This window comes from Callionymus lyra, chromosome 2 (assembly GCF_982586985.1).
Source record: "Callionymus lyra chromosome 2, fCalLyr1.hap1.1, whole genome shotgun sequence".
Lineage (NCBI taxonomy): Eukaryota > Metazoa > Chordata > Actinopteri > Syngnathiformes > Callionymidae > Callionymus > Callionymus lyra.
The window spans coordinates 38185412-38205867 of record NC_141819.1 but is presented as its reverse complement, the minus strand read 5'-3'; the positions used below and the strand labels follow the sequence as shown (position 1 = coordinate 38205867).

Below are 20456 nucleotides of genomic sequence, written 5' to 3'. Positions count from 1 at the left end.
TAAATGAATGACGTGTGTGGCCAAAATAAAAACTAAAATGATCAATATTTCCTATGGGATTTGAAAAAAAATAAAGACTTGTTGATTTTGGTTGAACACAAAGTGAGAACAAAAAAAAAGAAAAGTGCCTACCATAGCTAGTGGAGAACATAAGAGGTCCAATTAGTCTTAAGTGTGGTTGACTGGCCCGTGGAAGTAATCAAAATGTGAATGTCATGTGATTTTTGGCCTCACGGTCCTGGTCTTGGGCCGGAGGGAGTGCAAAAGCTTACAGCACCTGGTATTCCCAGGCGGTCTCCCATCCAAGTACTAACCAGGCCCGACCCTGCTTAGCTTCCGAGATCGGACGAGATCGGGCGTGTTCAGGGTGGTATGGCCGTAAGCAATTGCTGATGTCAAAGCGAGCGCCTTTATACTTGACCCACAATCCTCCTGTCACTGCTGTAGTATTCCATCCACTAGCGCATGACGAACATCCTCATGTCTCCACATATTCCAATCTAATGATACTTTATCACCCGCCCCGGTTTTGCCAGGAGAAGGTCAAAATAATGGACCACGAGCGTCTTATCAGCATTCATTTGGATTGAGGTTATTGTATTATTTTTAGCAGGGAAATGCATAATCAGGATCCGTAATGCACAGATACTTTGGCGTCAACAATATTGGGACATGTAGGAGGTACAGAACTTGACTGAGGAGCAGTTTACAGGCCTTGGTTACAGGTGGCTGTATGGAAAATGTTAGTTTCACAGCTGGTCCTTGCGAGACGCCACCTTCGCATGCCAACAAACGCACTCAAATGGTGAACACCGCCATCTCGTGGCCAAAATCAAAACTACAATGATCAATATTTGCAATGGGATTTGGAAATAATAATACTTTAGCGTCAACAATATTGGGACATAGAGGAGGTGCAGAACTTGACTGATGTTAGTTTCACAGCTTGATCTTGTCGCTCTCCTGTGAGACAAATGCAGTACTTCAAGTCAATCTCGTGGAATAATTCTTCCAGCTCCATTCTCTTTGGCTTCTGGTCTCTCAATCGATCAGTTGCTTATCGTAAATTAAAGTAATAATACATAAATGAATGACGTGTGTGGCCAAAATAAAAACTAAAATGATCAATATTTCCTATGGGATTTGAAAAAAAATAAAGACTTGTTGATTTTGGTTGAACACAAAGTGAGAACAAAAAAAAAGAAAAGTGCCTACCATAGCTAGTGGAGAACGTAAGAGGTCCAATAAGTCTTAAGTGTGGTTGACTGGCCCGTGGAAGTAATCAAAATGTGAATGTCATGTGATTTTTGGCCTCACGGTCCTGGTCTTGGGCCGGAGGGAGTGCAAAAGCTTACAGCACCTGGTATTCCCAGGCGGTCTCCCATCCAAGTACTAACCAGGCCCGACCCTGCTTAGCTTCCGAGATCGGACGAGATCGGGCGTGTTCAGGGTGGTATGGCCGTAAGCAATTGCTGATGTCAAAGCGAGCGCCTTTATACTTGACCCACAATCCTCCTGTCACTGCTGTAGTATTCCATCCACTAGCGCATGACGAACATCCTCATGTCTCCACATATTCCAATCTAATGATACTTTATCACCCGCCCCGGTTTTGCCAGGAGAAGGTCAAAATAATGGACCACGAGCGTCTTATCAGCATTCATTTGGATTGAGGTTATTGTATTATTTTTAGCAGGGAAATGCATAATCAGGATCCGTAATGCACAGATACTTTGGCGTCAACAATATTGGGACATGTAGGAGGTGCAGAACTTGACTGAGGAGCAGTTTACAGGCCTTGGTTACAGGTGGCTGTATGGAAAATGTTAGTTTCACAGCTGGTCCTTGCGAGACGCCACCTTCGCATGCCAACAAACGCACTCAAATGGTGAACACCGCCATCTCGTGGCCAAAATAAAAACTACAATGATCAATATTTGCAATGGGATTTGGAAATAATAAAGACTTGTTGATTTTGGTTGAAAACAAAGGGACTAAAAACAAGTGCTTGGCCATAACTAGAGAATGTTACTGATCCTTTGAGGCTTAAGTGTGGTGAACTTGTCATAGATCTATGTTTATTTCCCCGTGGTTCGTTCTTTTGCTTTTTGTTGCAGAGGAGGAATCACCAACTGCAGGCGATTAGGCAATCAAGGAGCGATGCTGAAAGGTCCGACGGTCCGTGCACGCACCGCCAGAAGATGGCTTCTCGACACATGGTAAAGGTTTGTACCAGATCGTTCCGTCGCTACCTTGATTTCTATAATAATTCTTGGACTCTCCTGGCGTTGCTTTTTGTTACAGCCTTCTTAGTCGCTAATTTTAGTTTTTTTGTATTTTAGATCACCTGTAGTTTGGACTCCTCCTCTGTTCCCCTTCGCTTTTGTTTTCCTGGTGGACGTTTTGTGTTGTGGAGTTTCGCCGCATGGACTGTTTGGAGTAATTGGTGTTTGGAGAGACTCATTAAAGAACTGGAACTTTTAAGAAAACTTTGAATTCCGCACTTGGATCCTCAGTTCCTCGTACGCGACAGAACTGGCCCGTGGAAGTAAGTCAAAATGTGAATGTCATGTGATTTTTGGCCTCACGGTCCTGGTCTTGGGCCGGAGGGAGTGCAAAAGCTTACAGCACCTGGTATTCCCAGGCGGTCTCCCATCCAAGTACTAACCAGGCCCGACCCTGCTTAGCTTCCGAGATCGGACGAGATCGGGCGTGTTCAGGGTGGTATGGCCGTAAGCAATTGCTGATGTCAAAGCGAGCGCCTTTATACTTGACCCACAATCCTCCTGTCACTGCTGTAGTATTCCATCCGCTAGCGCATGACGAACATCCTCATGTCTCCACATATTCCAATCTAATGATACTTTATCACCCGCCCCGGTTTTGCCAGGAGAAGGTCAAAATAATGGACCACGAGCATCTTATCAGCATTCATTTGGATTGAGGTTATTGTATTATTTTTAGCAGGGAAATGCATAATCAGGATCCGTAATGCACAGATACTTTGGCGTCAACAATATTGGGACATGTAGGAGGTGCAGAACTTGACTGAGGAGCAGTTTACAGGCCTTGGTTACAGGTGGCTGTATGGAAAATGTTAGTTTCACAGCTGGTCCTTGCGAGACGCCACCTTCGCATGCCAACAAACGCACTCAAATGGTGAACACCGCCATCTCGTGGCCAAAATCAAAACTACAATGATCAATATTTGCAATGGGATTTGGAAATAATAATACTTTAGCGTCAACAATATTGGCACATAGAGGAGGTGCAGAACTTGACTGATGTTAGTTTCACAGCTTGATCTTGTCGCTCTCCTGTGAGACAAATGCAGTACTTCAAGTCAATCTCGTGGAATAATTCTTCCAGCTCCATTCTCTTTGGCTTCTGGTCTCTCAATCGATCAGTTGCTTATCGTAAATTAAAGTAATAATACATAAATGAATGACGTGTGTGGCCAAAATAAAAACTAAAATGATCAATATTTCCTATGGGATTTGAAAAAAAATAAAGACTTGTTGATTTTGGTTGAACACAAAGTGAGAACAAAAAAAAAGAAAAGTGCCTACCATAGCTAGTGGAGAACGTAAGAGGTCCAATTAGTCTTAAGTGTGGTTGACTGGCCCGTGGAAGTAATCAAAATGTGAATGTCATGTGATTTTTGGCCTCACGGTCCTGGTCTTGGGCCGGAGGGAGTGCAAAAGCTTACAGCACCTGGTATTCCCAGGCGGTCTCCCATCCAAGTACTAACCAGGCCCGACCCTGCTTAGCTTCCGAGATCGGACGAGATCGGGCGTGTTCAGGGTGGTATGGCCGTAAGCAATTGCTGATGTCAAAGCGAGCGCCTTTATACTTGACCCACAATCCTCCTGTCACTGCTGTAGTATTCCATCCACTAGCGCATGACGAACATCCTCATGTCTCCACATATTCCAATCTAATGATACTTTATCACCCGCCCCGGTTTTGCCAGGAGAAGGTCAAAATAATGGACCACGAGCGTCTTATCAGCATTCATTTGGATTGAGGTTATTGTATTATTTTTAGCAGGGAAATGCATAATCAGGATCCGTAATGCACAGATACTTTGGCGTCAACAATATTGGGACATGTAGGAGGTGCAGAACTTGACTGAGGAGCAGTTTACAGGCCTTGGTTACAGGTGGCTGTATGGAAAATGTTAGTTTCACAGCTGGTCCTTGCGAGACGCCACCTTCGCATGCCAACAAACGCACTCAAATGGTGAACACCGCCATCTCGTGGCCAAAATAAAAACTACAATGATCAATATTTGCAATGGGATTTGGAAATAATAAAGACTTGTTGATTTTGGTTGAAAACAAAGGGACTAAAAACAAGTGCTTGGCCATAACTAGAGAATGTTACTGATCCTTTGAGGCTTAAGTGTGGTGAACTTGTCATAGATCTATGTTTATTTCCCCGTGGTTCGTTCTTTTGCTTTTTGTTGCAGAGGAGGAATCACCAACTGCAGGCGATTAGGCAATCAAGGAGCGATGCTGAAAGGTCCGACGGTCCGTGCACGCACCGCCAGAAGATGGCTTCTCGACACATGGTAAAGGTTTGTACCAGATCGTTCCGTCGCTACCTTGATTTCTATAATAATTCTTGGACTCTCCTGGCGTTGCTTTTTGTTACAGCCTTCTTAGTCGCTAATTTTAGTTTTTTTGTATTTTAGATCACCTGTAGTTTGGACTCCTCCTCTGTTCCCCTTCGCTTTTGTTTTCCTGGTGGACGTTTTGTGTTGTGGAGTTTCGCCGCATGGACTGTTTGGAGTAATTGGTGTTTGGAGAGACTCATTAAAGAACTGGAACTTTTAAGAAAACTTTGAATTCCGCACTTGGATCCTCAGTTCCTCGTACGCGACAGAACTGGCCCGTGGAAGTAAGTCAAAATGTGAATGTCATGTGATTTTTGGCCTCACGGTCCTGGTCTTGGGCCGGAGGGAGTGCAAAAGCTTACAGCACCTGGTATTCCCAGGCGGTCTCCCATCCAAGTACTAACCAGGCCCGACCCTGCTTAGCTTCCGAGATCGGACGAGATCGGGCGTGTTCAGGGTGGTATGGCCGTAAGCAATTGCTGATGTCAAAGCGAGCGCCTTTATACTTGACCCACAATCCTCCTGTCACTGCTGTAGTATTCCATCCGCTAGCGCATGACGAACATCCTCATGTCTCCACATATTCCAATCTAATGATACTTTATCACCCGCCCCGGTTTTGCCAGGAGAAGGTCAAAATAATGGACCACGAGCATCTTATCAGCATTCATTTGGATTGAGGTTATTGTATTATTTTTAGCAGGGAAATGCATAATCAGGATCCGTAATGCACAGATACTTTGGCGTCAACAATATTGGGACATGTAGGAGGTGCAGAACTTGACTGAGGAGCAGTTTACAGGCCTTGGTTACAGGTGGCTGTATGGAAAATGTTAGTTTCACAGCTGGTCCTTGCGAGACGCCACCTTCGCATGCCAACAAACGCACTCAAATGGTGAACACCGCCATCTCGTGGCCAAAATCAAAACTACAATGATCAATATTTGCAATGGGATTTGGAAATAATAATACTTTAGCGTCAACAATATTGGCACATAGAGGAGGTGCAGAACTTGACTGATGTTAGTTTCACAGCTTGATCTTGTCGCTCTCCTGTGAGACAAATGCAGTACTTCAAGTCAATCTCGTGGAATAATTCTTCCAGCTCCATTCTCTTTGGCTTCTGGTCTCTCAATCGATCAGTTGCTTATCGTAAATTAAAGTAATAATACATAAATGAATGACGTGTGTGGCCAAAATAAAAACTAAAATGATCAATATTTCCTATGGGATTTGAAAAAAAATAAAGACTTGTTGATTTTGGTTGAACACAAAGTGAGAACAAAAAAAAAGAAAAGTGCCTACCATAGCTAGTGGAGAACGTAAGAGGTCCAATTAGTCTTAAGTGTGGTTGACTGGCCCGTGGAAGTAATCAAAATGTGAATGTCATGTGATTTTTGGCCTCACGGTCCTGGTCTTGGGCCGGAGGGAGTGCAAAAGCTTACAGCACCTGGTATTCCCAGGCGGTCTCCCATCCAAGTACTAACCAGGCCCGACCCTGCTTAGCTTCCGAGATCGGACGAGATCGGGCGTGTTCAGGGTGGTATGGCCGTAAGCAATTGCTGATGTCAAAGCGAGCGCCTTTATACTTGACCCACAATCCTCCTGTCACTGCTGTAGTATTCCATCCACTAGCGCATGACGAACATCCTCATGTCTCCACATATTCCAATCTAATGATACTTTATCACCCGCCCCGGTTTTGCCAGGAGAAGGTCAAAATAATGGACCACGAGCGTCTTATCAGCATTCATTTGGATTGAGGTTATTGTATTATTTTTAGCAGGGAAATGCATAATCAGGATCCGTAATGCACAGATACTTTGGCGTCAACAATATTGGGACATATAGGAGGTGCAGAACTTGACTGAGGAGCAGTTTACAGGCCTTGGTTACAGGTGGCTGTATGGAAAATGTTAGTTTCACAGCTGGTCCTTGCGAGACGCCACCTTCGCATGCCAACAAACGCACTCAAATGGTGAACACCGCCATCTCGTGGCCAAAATCAAAACTACAATGATCAATATTTGCAATGGGATTTGGAAATAATAAAGACTTGTTGATTTTGGTTGAAAACAAAGGGACTAAAAACAAGTGCTTGGCCATAACTAGAGAATGTTACTGATCCTTTGAGGCTTAAGTGTGGTGAACTTGTCATAGATCTATGTTTATTTCCCCGTGGTTCGTTCTTTTGCTTTTTGTTGCAGAGGAGGAATCACCAACTGCAGGCGATTAGGCAATCAAGGAGCGATGCTGAAAGGTCCGACGGTCCGTGCACGCACCGCCAGAAGATGGCTTCTCGACACATGGTAAAGGTTTGTACCAGATCGTTCCGTCGCTACCTTGATTTCTATAATAATTCTTGGACTCTCCTGGCGTTGCTTTTTGTTACAGCCTTCTTAGTCGCTAATTTTAGTTTTTTTGTATTTTAGATCACCTGTAGTTTGGACTCCTCCTCTGTTCCCCTTCGCTTTTGTTTTCCTGGTGGACGTTTTGTGTTGTGGAGTTTCGCCGCATGGACTGTTTGGAGTAATTGGTGTTTGGAGAGACTCATTAAAGAACTGGAACTTTTAAGAAAACTTTGAATTCCGCACTTGGATCCTCAGTTCCTCGTACGCGACAGAACTGGCCCGTGGAAGTAAGTCAAAATGTGAATGTCATGTGATTTTTGGCCTCACGGTCCTGGTCTTGGGCCGGAGGGAGTGCAAAAGCTTACAGCACCTGGTATTCCCAGGCGGTCTCCCATCCAAGTACTAACCAGGCCCGACCCTGCTTAGCTTCCGAGATCGGACGAGATCGGGCGTGTTCAGGGTGGTATGGCCGTAAGCAATTGCTGATGTCAAAGCGAGCGCCTTTATACTTGACCCACAATCCTCCTGTCACTGCTGTAGTATTCCATCCACTAGCGCATGACGAACATCCTCATGTCTCCACATATTCCAATCTAATGATACTTTATCACCCGCCCCGGTTTTGCCAGGAGAAGGTCAAAATAATGGACCACGAGCGTCTTATCAGCATTCATTTGGATTGAGGTTATTGTATTATTTTTAGCAGGGAAATGCATAATCAGGATCCGTAATGCACAGATACTTTGGCGTCAACAATATTGGGACATGTAGGAGGTGCAGAACTTGACTGAGGAGCAGTTTACAGGCCTTGGTTACAGGTGGATGTATGGAAAATGTTAGTTTCACAGCTGGTCCTTGCGAGACGCCACCTTCGCATGCCAACAAACGCACTCAAATGCTGAACACCGCCATCTCGTGGCCAAAATAAAAACTACAATGATCAATATTTGCAATGGGATTTGGAAATAATAAAGACTTGTTGATTTTGGTTGAAAACAAAGGGACTAAAAACAAGTGCTTGGCCATAACTAGAGAATGTTACTGATCCTTTGAGGCTTAAGTGTGGTGAACTTGTCATAGATCTATGTTTATTTCCCCGTGGTTCGTTCTTTTGCTTTTTGTTGCAGAGGAGGAATCACCAACTGCAGGCGATTAGGCAATCAAGGAGCGATGCTGAAAGGTCCGACGGTCCGTGCACGCACCGCCAGAAGATGGCTTCTCGACACATGGTAAAGATTTGTACCAGATCGTTCCGTCGCTACCTTGATTTCTATAATAATTCTTGGACTCTCCTGGCGTTGCTTTTTGTTACAGCCTTCTTAGTCGCTAATTTTAGTTTTTTTGTATTTTAGATCACCTGTAGTTTGGACTCCTCCTCTGTTCCCCTTCGCTTTTGTTTTCCTGGTGGACGTTTTGTGTTGTGGAGTTTCGCCGCATGGACTGTTTGGAGTAATTGGTGTTTGGAGAGACTCATTAAAGAACTGGAACTTTTAAGAAAACTTTGAATTCCGCACTTGGATCCTCAGTTCCTCGTACGCGACAGAACTGGCCCGTGGAAGTAAGTCAAAATGTGAATGTCATGTGATTTTTGGCCTCACGGTCCTGGTCTTGGGCCGGAGGGAGTGCAAAAGCTTACAGCACCTGGTATTCCCAGGCGGTCTCCCATCCAAGTACTAACCAGGCCCGACCCTGCTTAGCTTCCGAGATCGGACGAGATCGGGCGTGTTCAGGGTGGTATGGCCGTAAGCAATTGCTGATGTCAAAGCGAGCGCCTTTATACTTGACCCACAATCCTCCTGTCACTGCTGTAGTATTCCATCCACTAGCGCATGACGAACATCCTCATGTCTCCACATATTCCAATCTAATGATACTTTATCACCCGCCCCGGTTTTGCCAGGAGAAGGTCAAAATAATGGACCACGAGCGTCTTATCAGCATTCATTTGGATTGAGGTTATTGTATTATTTTTAGCAGGGAAATGCATAATCAGGATCCGTAATGCACAGATACTTTGGTGTCAACAATATTGGGACATGTAGGAGGTACAGAACTTGACTGAGGAGCAGTTTACAGGCCTTGGTTACAGGTGGCTGTATGGAAAATGTTAGTTTCACAGCTGGTCCTTGCGAGACGCCACCTTCGCATGCCAACAAACGCACTCAAATGGTGAACACCGCCATCTCGTGGCCAAAATCAAAACTACAATGATCAATATTTGCAATGGGATTTGGAAATAATAATACTTTAGCGTCAACAATATTGGCACATAGAGGAGGTGCAGAACTTGACTGATGTTAGTTTCACAGCTTGATCTTGTCGCTCTCCTGTGAGACAAATGCAGTACTTCAAGTCAATCTCGTGGAATAATTCTTCCAGCTCCATTCTCTTTGGCTTCTGGTCTCTCAATCGATCAGTTGCTTATCGTAAATTAAAGTAATAATACATAAATGAATGACGTGTGTGGCCAAAATAAAAACTAAAATGATCAATATTTCCTATGGGATTTGAAAAAAAATAAAGACTTGTTGATTTTGGTTGAACACAAAGTGAGAACAAAAAAAAAGAAAAGTGCCTACCATAGCTAGTGGAGAACGTAAGAGGTCCAATTAGTCTTAAGTGTGGTGGACTGGCCCGTGGAAGTAATCAAAATGTGAATGTCATGTGATTTTTGGCCTCACGGTCCTGGTCTTGGGCCGGAGGGAGTGCAAAAGCTTACAGCACCTGGTATTCCCAGGCGGTCTCCCATCCAAGTACTAACCAGGCCCGACCCTGCTTAGCTTCCGAGATCGGACGAGATCGGGCGTGTTCAGGGTGGTATGGCCGTAAGCAATTGCTGATGTCAAAGCGAGCGCCTTTATACTTGACCCACAATCCTCCTGTCACTGCTGTAGTATTCCATCCACTAGCGCATGACGAACATCCTCATGTCTCCACATATTCCAATCTAATGATACTTTATCACCCGCCCCGGTTTTGCCAGGAGAAGGTCAAAATAATGGACCACGAGCGTCTTATCAGCATTCATTTGGATTGAGGTCATTGTATTATTTTTAGCAGGGAAATGCATAATCAGGATCCGTAATGCACAGATACTTTGGCGTCAACAATATTGGGACATGTAGGAGGTACAGAACTTGACTGAGGAGCAGTTTACAGGCCTTGGTTACAGGTGGCTGTATGGAAAATGTTAGTTTCACAGCTGGTCCTTGCGAGACGCCACCTTCGCATGCCAACAAACGCACTCAAATGGTGAACACCGCCATCTCATGGCCAAAATCAAAACTACAATGATCAATATTTGCAATGGGATTTGGAAATAATAATACTTTAGCGTCAACAATATTGGGACATAGAGGAGGTGCAGAACTTGACTGATGTTAGTTTCACAGCTTGATCTTGTCGCTCTCCTGTGAGACAAATGCAGTACTTCAAGTCAATCTCGTGGAATAATTCTTCCAGCTCCATTCTCTTTGGCTTCTGGTCTCTCAATCGATCAGTTGCTTATCGTAAATTAAAGTAATAATACATAAATGAATGACGTGTGTGGCCAAAATAAAAACTAAAATGATCAATATTTCCTATGGGATTTGAAAAAAAATAAAGACTTGTTGATTTTGGTTGAACACAAAGTGAGAACAAAAAAAAAGAAAAGTGCCTACCATAGCTAGTGGAGAACGTAAGAGGTCCAATTAGTCTTAAGTGTGGTTGACTGGCCCGTGGAAGTAATCAAAATGTGAATGTCATGTGATTTTTGGCCTCACGGTCCTGGTCTTGGGCCGGAGGGAGTGCAAAAGCTTACAGCACCTGGTATTCCCAGGCGGTCTCCCATCCAAGTACTAACCAGGCCCGACCCTGCTTAGCTTCCGAGATCGGACGAGATCGGGCGTGTTCAGGGTGGTATGGCCGTAAGCAATTGCTGATGTCAAAGCGAGCGCCTTTATACTTGACCCACAATCCTCCTGTCACTGCTGTAGTATTCCATCCACTAGCGCATGACGAACATCCTCATGTCTCCACATATTCCAATCTAATGATACTTTATCACCCGCCCCGGTTTTGCCAGGAGAAGGTCAAAATAATGGACCACGAGCGTCTTATCAGCATTCATTTGGATTGAGGTCATTGTATTATTTTTAGCAGGGAAATGCATAATCAGGATCCGTAATGCACAGATACTTTGGCGTCAACAATATTGGGACATGTAGGAGGTACAGAACTTGACTGAGGAGCAGTTTACAGGCCTTGGTTACAGGTGGCTGTATGGAAAATGTTAGTTTCACAGCTGGTCCTTGCGAGACGCCACCTTCGCATGCCAACAAACGCACTCAAATGGTGAACACCGCCATCTCGTGGCCAAAATCAAAACTACAATGATCAATATTTGCAATGGGATTTGGAAATAATAATACTTTAGCGTCAACAATATTGGGACATAGAGGAGGTGCAGAACTTGACTGATGTTAGTTTCACAGCTTGATCTTGTCGCTCTCCTGTGAGACAAATGCAGTACTTCAAGTCAATCTCGTGGAATAATTCTTCCAGCTCCATTCTCTTTGGCTTCTGGTCTCTCAATCGATCAGTTGCTTATCGTAAATTAAAGTAATAATACATAAATGAATGACGTGTGTGGCCAAAATAAAAACTAAAATGATCAATATTTCCTATGGGATTTGAAAAAAAATAAAGACTTGTTGATTTTGGTTGAACACAAAGTGAGAACAAAAAAAAAGAAAAGTGCCTACCATAGCTAGTGGAGAACGTAAGAGGTCCAATTAGTCTTAAGTGTGGTTGACTGGCCCGTGGAAGTAATCAAAATGTGAATGTCATGTGATTTTTGGCCTCACGGTCCTGGTCTTGGGCCGGAGGGAGTGCAAAAGCTTACAGCACCTGGTATTCCCAGGCGGTCTCCCATCCAAGTACTAACCAGGCCCGACCCTGCTTAGCTTCCGAGATCGGACGAGATCGGGCGTGTTCAGGGTGGTATGGCCGTAAGCAATTGCTGATGTCAAAGCGAGCGCCTTTATACTTGACCCACAATCCTCCTGTCACTGCTGTAGTATTCCATCCACTAGCGCATGACGAACATCCTCATGTCTCCACATATTCCAATCTAATGATACTTTATCACCCGCCCCGGTTTTGCCAGGAGAAGGTCAAAATAATGGACCACGAGCGTCTTATCAGCATTCATTTGGATTGAGGTTATTGTATTATTTTTAGCAGGGAAATGCATAATCAGGATCCGTAATGCACAGATACTTTGGCGTCAACAATATTGGGACATGTAGGAGGTGCAGAACTTGACTGAGGAGCAGTTTACAGGCCTTGGTTACAGGTGGCTGTATGGAAAATGTTAGTTTCACAGCTGGTCCTTGCGAGACGCCACCTTCGCATGCCAACAAACGCACTCAAATGGTGAACACCGCCATCTCGTGGCCAAAATAAAAACTACAATGATCAATATTTGCAATGGGATTTGGAAATAATAAAGACTTGTTGATTTTGGTTGAAAACAAAGGGACTAAAAACAAGTGCTTGGCCATAACTAGAGAATGTTACTGATCCTTTGAGGCTTAAGTGTGGTGAACTTGTCATAGATCTATGTTTATTTCCCCGTGGTTCGTTCTTTTGCTTTTTGTTGCAGAGGAGGAATCACCAACTGCAGGCGATTAGGCAATCAAGGAGCGATGCTGAAAGGTCCGACGGTCCGTGCACGCACCGCCAGAAGATGGCTTCTCGACACATGGTAAAGGTTTGTACCAGATCGTTCCGTCGCTACCTTGATTTCTATAATAATTCTTGGACTCTCCTGGCGTTGCTTTTTGTTACAGCCTTCTTAGTCGCTAATTTTAGTTTTTTTGTATTTTAGATCACCTGTAGTTTGGACTCCTCCTCTGTTCCCCTTCGCTTTTGTTTTCCTGGTGGACGTTTTGTGTTGTGGAGTTTCGCCGCATGGACTGTTTGGAGTAATTGGTGTTTGGAGAGACTCATTAAAGAACTGGAACTTTTAAGAAAACTTTGAATTCCGCACTTGGATCCTCAGTTCCTCGTACGCGACAGAACTGGCCCGTGGAAGTAAGTCAAAATGTGAATGTCATGTGATTTTTGGCCTCACGGTCCTGGTCTTGGGCCGGAGGGAGTGCAAAAGCTTACAGCACCTGGTATTCCCAGGCGGTCTCCCATCCAAGTACTAACCAGGCCCGACCCTGCTTAGCTTCCGAGATCGGACGAGATCGGGCGTGTTCAGGGTGGTATGGCCGTAAGCAATTGCTGATGTCAAAGCGAGCGCCTTTATACTTGACCCACAATCCTCCTGTCACTGCTGTAGTATTCCATCCGCTAGCGCATGACGAACATCCTCATGTCTCCACATATTCCAATCTAATGATACTTTATCACCCGCCCCGGTTTTGCCAGGAGAAGGTCAAAATAATGGACCACGAGCATCTTATCAGCATTCATTTGGATTGAGGTTATTGTATTATTTTTAGCAGGGAAATGCATAATCAGGATCCGTAATGCACAGATACTTTGGCGTCAACAATATTGGGACATGTAGGAGGTGCAGAACTTGACTGAGGAGCAGTTTACAGGCCTTGGTTACAGGTGGCTGTATGGAAAATGTTAGTTTCACAGCTGGTCCTTGCGAGACGCCACCTTCGCATGCCAACAAACGCACTCAAATGGTGAACACCGCCATCTCGTGGCCAAAATCAAAACTACAATGATCAATATTTGCAATGGGATTTGGAAATAATAATACTTTAGCGTCAACAATATTGGCACATAGAGGAGGTGCAGAACTTGACTGATGTTAGTTTCACAGCTTGATCTTGTCGCTCTCCTGTGAGACAAATGCAGTACTTCAAGTCAATCTCGTGGAATAATTCTTCCAGCTCCATTCTCTTTGGCTTCTGGTCTCTCAATCGATCAGTTGCTTATCGTAAATTAAAGTAATAATACATAAATGAATGACGTGTGTGGCCAAAATAAAAACTAAAATGATCAATATTTCCTATGGGATTTGAAAAAAAATAAAGACTTGTTGATTTTGGTTGAACACAAAGTGAGAACAAAAAAAAAGAAAAGTGCCTACCATAGCTAGTGGAGAACGTAAGAGGTCCAATTAGTCTTAAGTGTGGTTGACTGGCCCGTGGAAGTAATCAAAATGTGAATGTCATGTGATTTTTGGCCTCACGGTCCTGGTCTTGGGCCGGAGGGAGTGCAAAAGCTTACAGCACCTGGTATTCCCAGGCGGTCTCCCATCCAAGTACTAACCAGGCCCGACCCTGCTTAGCTTCCGAGATCGGACGAGATCGGGCGTGTTCAGGGTGGTATGGCCGTAAGCAATTGCTGATGTCAAAGCGAGCGCCTTTATACTTGACCCACAATCCTCCTGTCACTGCTGTAGTATTCCATCCACTAGCGCATGACGAACATCCTCATGTCTCCACATATTCCAATCTAATGATACTTTATCACCCGCCCCGGTTTTGCCAGGAGAAGGTCAAAATAATGGACCACGAGCGTCTTATCAGCATTCATTTGGATTGAGGTTATTGTATTATTTTTAGCAGGGAAATGCATAATCAGGATCCGTAATGCACAGATACTTTGGCGTCAACAATATTGGGACATGTAGGAGGTGCAGAACTTGACTGAGGAGCAGTTTACAGGCCTTGGTTACAGGTGGCTGTATGGAAAATGTTAGTTTCACAGCTGGTCCTTGCGAGACGCCACCTTCGCATGCCAACAAACGCACTCAAATGGTGAACACCGCCATCTCGTGGCCAAAATAAAAACTACAATGATCAATATTTGCAATGGGATTTGGAAATAATAAAGACTTGTTGATTTTGGTTGAAAACAAAGGGACTAAAAACAAGTGCTTGGCCATAACTAGAGAATGTTACTGATCCTTTGAGGCTTAAGTGTGGTGAACTTGTCATAGATCTATGTTTATTTCCCCGTGGTTCGTTCTTTTGCTTTTTGTTGCAGAGGAGGAATCACCAACTGCAGGCGATTAGGCAATCAAGGAGCGATGCTGAAAGGTCCGACGGTCCGTGCACGCACCGCCAGAAGATGGCTTCTCGACACATGGTAAAGGTTTGTACCAGATCGTTCCGTCGCTACCTTGATTTCTATAATAATTCTTGGACTCTCCTGGCGTTGCTTTTTGTTACAGCCTTCTTAGTCGCTAATTTTAGTTTTTTTGTATTTTAGATCACCTGTAGTTTGGACTCCTCCTCTGTTCCCCTTCGCTTTTGTTTTCCTGGTGGACGTTTTGTGTTGTGGAGTTTCGCCGCATGGACTGTTTGGAGTAATTGGTGTTTGGAGAGACTCATTAAAGAACTGGAACTTTTAAGAAAACTTTGAATTCCGCACTTGGATCCTCAGTTCCTCGTACGCGACAGAACTGGCCCGTGGAAGTAAGTCAAAATGTGAATGTCATGTGATTTTTGGCCTCACGGTCCTGGTCTTGGGCCGGAGGGAGTGCAAAAGCTTACAGCACCTGGTATTCCCAGGCGGTCTCCCATCCAAGTACTAACCAGGCCCGACCCTGCTTAGCTTCCGAGATCGGACGAGATCGGGCGTGTTCAGGGTGGTATGGCCGTAAGCAATTGCTGATGTCAAAGCGAGCGCCTTTATACTTGACCCACAATCCTCCTGTCACTGCTGTAGTATTCCATCCACTAGCGCATGACGAACATCCTCATGTCTCCACATATTCCAATCTAATGATACTTTATCACCCGCCCCGGTTTTGCCAGGAGAAGGTCAAAATAATGGACCACGAGCGTCTTATCAGCATTCATTTGGATTGAGGTTATTGTATTATTTTTAGCAGGGAAATGCATAATCAGGATCCGTAATGCACAGATACTTTGGCGTCAACAATATTGGGACATATAGGAGGTGCAGAACTTGACTGAGGAGCAGTTTACAGGCCTTGGTTACAGGTGGCTGTATGGAAAATGTTAGTTTCACAGCTGGTCCTTGCGAGACGCCACCTTCGCATGCCAACAAACGCACTCAAATGGTGAACACCGCCATCTCGTGGCCAAAATCAAAACTACAATGATCAATATTTGCAATGGGATTTGGAAATAATAAAGACTTGTTGATTTTGGTTGAAAACAAAGGGACTAAAAACAAGTGCTTGGCCATAACTAGAGAATGTTACTGATCCTTTGAGGCTTAAGTGTGGTGAACTTGTCATAGATCTATGTTTATTTCCCCGTGGTTCGTTCTTTTGCTTTTTGTTGCAGAGGAGGAATCACCAACTGCAGGCGATTAGGCAATCAAGGAGCGATGCTGAAAGGTCCGACGGTCCGTGCACGCACCGCCAGAAGATGGCTTCTCGACACATGGTAAAGGTTTGTACCAGATCGTTCCGTCGCTACCTTGATTTCTATAATAATTCTTGGACTCTCCTGGCGTTGCTTTTTGTTACAGCCTTCTTAGTCGCTAATTTTAGTTTTTTTGTATTTTAGATCACCTGTAGTTTGGACTCCTCCTCTGTTCCCCTTCGCTTTTGTTTTCCTGGTGGACGTTTTGTGTTGTGGAGTTTCGCCGCATGGACTGTTTGGAGTAATTGGTGTTTGGAGAGACTCATTAAAGAACTGGAACTTTTAAGAAAACTTTGAATTCCGCACTTGGATCCTCAGTTCCTCGTACGCGACAGAACTGGCCCGTGGAAGTAAGTCAAAATGTGAATGTCATGTGATTTTTGGCCTCACGGTCCTGGTCTTGGGCCGGAGGGAGTGCAAAAGCTTACAGCACCTGGTATTCCCAGGCGGTCTCCCATCCAAGTACTAACCAGGCCCGACCCTGCTTAGCTTCCGAGATCGGACGAGATCGGGCGTGTTCAGGGTGGTATGGCCGTAAGCAATTGCTGATGTCAAAGCGAGCGCCTTTATACTTGACCCACAATCCTCCTGTCACTGCTGTAGTATTCCATCCACTAGCGCATGACGAACATCCTCATGTCTCCACATATTCCAATCTAATGATACTTTATCACCCGCCCCGGTTTTGCCAGGAGAAGGTCAAAATAATGGACCACGAGCGTCTTATCAGCATTCATTTGGATTGAGGTTATTGTATTATTTTTAGCAGGGAAATGCATAATCAGGATCCGTAATGCACAGATACTTTGGCGTCAACAATATTGGGACATGTAGGAGGTGCAGAACTTGACTGAGGAGCAGTTTACAGGCCTTGGTTACAGGTGGATGTATGGAAAATGTTAGTTTCACAGCTGGTCCTTGCGAGACGCCACCTTCGCATGCCAACAAACGCACTCAAATGCTGAACACCGCCATCTCGTGGCCAAAATAAAAACTACAATGATCAATATTTGCAATGGGATTTGGAAATAATAAAGACTTGTTGATTTTGGTTGAAAACAAAGGGACTAAAAACAAGTGCTTGGCCATAACTAGAGAATGTTACTGATCCTTTGAGGCTTAAGTGTGGTGAACTTGTCATAGATCTATGTTTATTTCCCCGTGGTTCGTTCTTTTGCTTTTTGTTGCAGAGGAGGAATCACCAACTGCAGGCGATTAGGCAATCAAGGAGCGATGCTGAAAGGTCCGACGGTCCGTGCACGCACCGCCAGAAGATGGCTTCTCGACACATGGTAAAGATTTGTACCAGATCGTTCCGTCGCTACCTTGATTTCTATAATAATTCTTGGACTCTCCTGGCGTTGCTTTTTGTTACAGCCTTCTTAGTCGCTAATTTTAGTTTTTTTGTATTTTAGATCACCTGTAGTTTGGACTCCTCCTCTGTTCCCCTTCGCTTTTGTTTTCCTGGTGGACGTTTTGTGTTGTGGAGTTTCGCCGCATGGACTGTTTGGAGTAATTGGTGTTTGGAGAGACTCATTAAAGAACTGGAACTTTTAAGAAAACTTTGAATTCCGCACTTGGATCCTCAGTTCCTCGTACGCGACAGAACTGGCCCGTGGAAGTAAGTCAAAATGTGAATGTCATGTGATTTTTGGCCTCACGGTCCTGGTCTTGGGCCGGAGGGAGTGCAAAAGCTTACAGCACCTGGTATTCCCAGGCGGTCTCCCATCCAAGTACTAACCAGGCCCGACCCTGCTTAGCTTCCGAGATCGGACGAGATCGGGCGTGTTCAGGGTGGTATGGCCGTAAGCAATTGCTGATGTCAAAGCGAGCGCCTTTATACTTGACCCACAATCCTCCTGTCACTGCTGTAGTATTCCATCCACTAGCGCATGACGAACATCCTCATGTCTCCACATATTCCAATCTAATGATACTTTATCACCCGCCCCGGTTTTGCCAGGAGAAGGTCAAAATAATGGACCACGAGCGTCTTATCAGCATTCATTTGGATTGAGGTTATTGTATTATTTTTAGCAGGGAAATGCATAATCAGGATCCGTAATGCACAGATACTTTGGTGTCAACAATATTGGGACATGTAGGAGGTACAGAACTTGACTGAGGAGCAGTTTACAGGCCTTGGTTACAGGTGGCTGTATGGAAAATGTTAGTTTCACAGCTGGTCCTTGCGAGACGCCACCTTCGCATGCCAACAAACGCACTCAAATGGTGAACACCGCCATCTCGTGGCCAAAATCAAAACTACAATGATCAATATTTGCAATGGGATTTGGAAATAATAATACTTTAGCGTCAACAATATTGGCACATAGAGGAGGTGCAGAACTTGACTGATGTTAGTTTCACAGCTTGATCTTGTCGCTCTCCTGTGAGACAAATGCAGTACTTCAAGTCAATCTCGTGGAATAATTCTTCCAGCTCCATTCTCTTTGGCTTCTGGTCTCTCAATCGATCAGTTGCTTATCGTAAATTAAAGTAATAATACATAAATGAATGACGTGTGTGGCCAAAATAAAAACTAAAATGATCAATATTTCCTATGGGATTTGAAAAAAAATAAAGACTTGTTGATTTTGGTTGAACACAAAGTGAGAACAAAAAAAAAGAAAAGTGCCTACCATAGCTAGTGGAGAACGTAAGAGGTCCAATTAGTCTTAAGTGTGGTGGACTGGCCCGTGGAAGTAATCAAAATGTGAATGTCATGTGATTTTTGGCCTCACGGTCCTGGTCTTGGGCCGGAGGGAGTGCAAAAGCTTACAGCACCTGGTATTCCCAGGCGGTCTCCCATCCAAGTACTAACCAGGCCCGACCCTGCTTAGCTTCCGAGATCGGACGAGATCGGGCGTGTTCAGGGTGGTATGGCCGTAAGCAATTGCTGATGTCAAAGCGAGCGCCTTTATACTTGACCCACAATCCTCCTGTCACTGCTGTAGTATTCCATCCACTAGCGCATGACGAACATCCTCATGTCTCCACATATTCCAATCTAATGATACTTTATCACCCGCCCCGGTTTTGCCAGGAGAAGGTCAAAATAATGGACCACGAGCGTCTTATCAGCATTCATTTGGATTGAGGTCATTGTATTATTTTTAGCAGGGAAATGCATAATCAGGATCCGTAATGCACAGATACTTTGGCGTCAACAATATTGGGACATGTAGGAGGTACAGAACTTGACTGAGGAGCAGTTTACAGGCCTTGGTTACAGGTGGCTGTATGGAAAATGTTAGTTTCACAGCTGGTCCTTGCGAGACGCCACCTTCGCATGCCAACAAACGCACTCAAATGGTGAACACCGCCATCTCATGGCCAAAATCAAAACTACAATGATCAATATTTGCAATGGGATTTGGAAATAATAATACTTTAGCGTCAACAATATTGGGACATAGAGGAGGTGCAGAACTTGACTGATGTTAGTTTCACAGCTTGATCTTGTCGCTCTCCTGTGAGACAAATGCAGTACTTCAAGTCAATCTCGTGGAATAATTCTTCCAGCTCCATTCTCTTTGGCTTCTGGTCTCTCAATCGATCAGTTGCTTATCGTAAATTAAAGTAATAATACATAAATGAATGACGTGTGTGGCCAAAATAAAAACTAAAATGATCAATATTTCCTATGGGATTTGAAAAAAAATAAAGACTTGTTGATTTTGGTTGAACACAAAGTGAGAACAAAAAAAAAGAAAAGTGCCTACCATAGCTAGTGGAGAACGTAAGAGGTCCAATTAGTCTTAAGTGTGGTTGACTGGCCCGTGGAAGTAATCAAAATGTGAATGTCATGTGATTTTTGGCCTCACGGTCCTGGTCTTGGGCCGGAGGGAGTGCAAAAGCTTACAGCACCTGGTATTCCCAGGCGGTCTCCCATCCAAGTACTAACCAGGCCCGACCCTGCTTAGCTTCCGAGATCGGACGAGATCGGGCGTGTTCAGGGTGGTATGGCCGTAAGCAATTGCTGATGTCAAAGCGAGCGCCTTTATACTTGACCCACAATCCTCCTGTCACTGCTGTAGTATTCCATCCACTAGCGCATGACGAACATCCTCATGTCTCCACATATTCCAATCTAATGATACTTTATCACCCGCCCCGGTTTTGCCAGGAGAA

General features: G+C 44.5%; 18 non-coding genes across 18 annotated transcripts; all 18 read right to left on the bottom strand.

The window, feature by feature from the left end:
* Positions 1-265: 265 nt before the first annotated feature.
* On the bottom strand, positions 266-384 carry LOC148086834 (5S ribosomal RNA). Its single transcript, XR_015710668.1, has one exon. It is a non-coding gene; the product is annotated as a 5S ribosomal RNA (ribosomal RNA).
* Positions 385-1348: 964 nt separating this feature from the next.
* LOC148086833 (5S ribosomal RNA) lies at positions 1349-1467 on the bottom strand. The gene has a single exon (XR_015710667.1). It is a non-coding gene; the product is annotated as a 5S ribosomal RNA (ribosomal RNA).
* Positions 1468-2619: 1152 nt separating this feature from the next.
* Positions 2620-2738, bottom strand: LOC148086832 (5S ribosomal RNA). The gene has a single exon (XR_015710666.1). It is a non-coding gene; the product is annotated as a 5S ribosomal RNA (ribosomal RNA).
* A 964-nt stretch (positions 2739-3702) lies between these two features.
* Positions 3703-3821, bottom strand: LOC148086831 (5S ribosomal RNA). The gene has a single exon (XR_015710665.1). It is a non-coding gene; the product is annotated as a 5S ribosomal RNA (ribosomal RNA).
* A 1152-nt stretch (positions 3822-4973) lies between these two features.
* LOC148086830 (5S ribosomal RNA) lies at positions 4974-5092 on the bottom strand. The gene has a single exon (XR_015710664.1). It is a non-coding gene; the product is annotated as a 5S ribosomal RNA (ribosomal RNA).
* Positions 5093-6056: 964 nt separating this feature from the next.
* LOC148086829 (5S ribosomal RNA) lies at positions 6057-6175 on the bottom strand. The gene has a single exon (XR_015710663.1). It is a non-coding gene; the product is annotated as a 5S ribosomal RNA (ribosomal RNA).
* A 1152-nt stretch (positions 6176-7327) lies between these two features.
* LOC148086828 (5S ribosomal RNA) lies at positions 7328-7446 on the bottom strand. The gene has a single exon (XR_015710662.1). It is a non-coding gene; the product is annotated as a 5S ribosomal RNA (ribosomal RNA).
* Positions 7447-8598: 1152 nt separating this feature from the next.
* LOC148086827 (5S ribosomal RNA) lies at positions 8599-8717 on the bottom strand. The gene has a single exon (XR_015710661.1). It is a non-coding gene; the product is annotated as a 5S ribosomal RNA (ribosomal RNA).
* Positions 8718-9681: 964 nt separating this feature from the next.
* Positions 9682-9800, bottom strand: LOC148086826 (5S ribosomal RNA). Its single transcript, XR_015710660.1, has one exon. It is a non-coding gene; the product is annotated as a 5S ribosomal RNA (ribosomal RNA).
* Positions 9801-10764: 964 nt separating this feature from the next.
* On the bottom strand, positions 10765-10883 carry LOC148086825 (5S ribosomal RNA). Its single transcript, XR_015710659.1, has one exon. It is a non-coding gene; the product is annotated as a 5S ribosomal RNA (ribosomal RNA).
* Positions 10884-11847: 964 nt separating this feature from the next.
* On the bottom strand, positions 11848-11966 carry LOC148086824 (5S ribosomal RNA). The gene has a single exon (XR_015710657.1). It is a non-coding gene; the product is annotated as a 5S ribosomal RNA (ribosomal RNA).
* Positions 11967-13118: 1152 nt separating this feature from the next.
* Positions 13119-13237, bottom strand: LOC148086823 (5S ribosomal RNA). Its single transcript, XR_015710656.1, has one exon. It is a non-coding gene; the product is annotated as a 5S ribosomal RNA (ribosomal RNA).
* A 964-nt stretch (positions 13238-14201) lies between these two features.
* LOC148086822 (5S ribosomal RNA) lies at positions 14202-14320 on the bottom strand. The gene has a single exon (XR_015710655.1). It is a non-coding gene; the product is annotated as a 5S ribosomal RNA (ribosomal RNA).
* A 1152-nt stretch (positions 14321-15472) lies between these two features.
* Positions 15473-15591, bottom strand: LOC148086821 (5S ribosomal RNA). Its single transcript, XR_015710654.1, has one exon. It is a non-coding gene; the product is annotated as a 5S ribosomal RNA (ribosomal RNA).
* A 1152-nt stretch (positions 15592-16743) lies between these two features.
* LOC148086820 (5S ribosomal RNA) lies at positions 16744-16862 on the bottom strand. The gene has a single exon (XR_015710653.1). It is a non-coding gene; the product is annotated as a 5S ribosomal RNA (ribosomal RNA).
* A 1152-nt stretch (positions 16863-18014) lies between these two features.
* Positions 18015-18133, bottom strand: LOC148086819 (5S ribosomal RNA). Its single transcript, XR_015710652.1, has one exon. It is a non-coding gene; the product is annotated as a 5S ribosomal RNA (ribosomal RNA).
* Positions 18134-19097: 964 nt separating this feature from the next.
* On the bottom strand, positions 19098-19216 carry LOC148086818 (5S ribosomal RNA). Its single transcript, XR_015710651.1, has one exon. It is a non-coding gene; the product is annotated as a 5S ribosomal RNA (ribosomal RNA).
* A 964-nt stretch (positions 19217-20180) lies between these two features.
* Positions 20181-20299, bottom strand: LOC148086817 (5S ribosomal RNA). The gene has a single exon (XR_015710650.1). It is a non-coding gene; the product is annotated as a 5S ribosomal RNA (ribosomal RNA).
* Between the last annotated feature and the right edge of the window lie 157 nt (positions 20300-20456).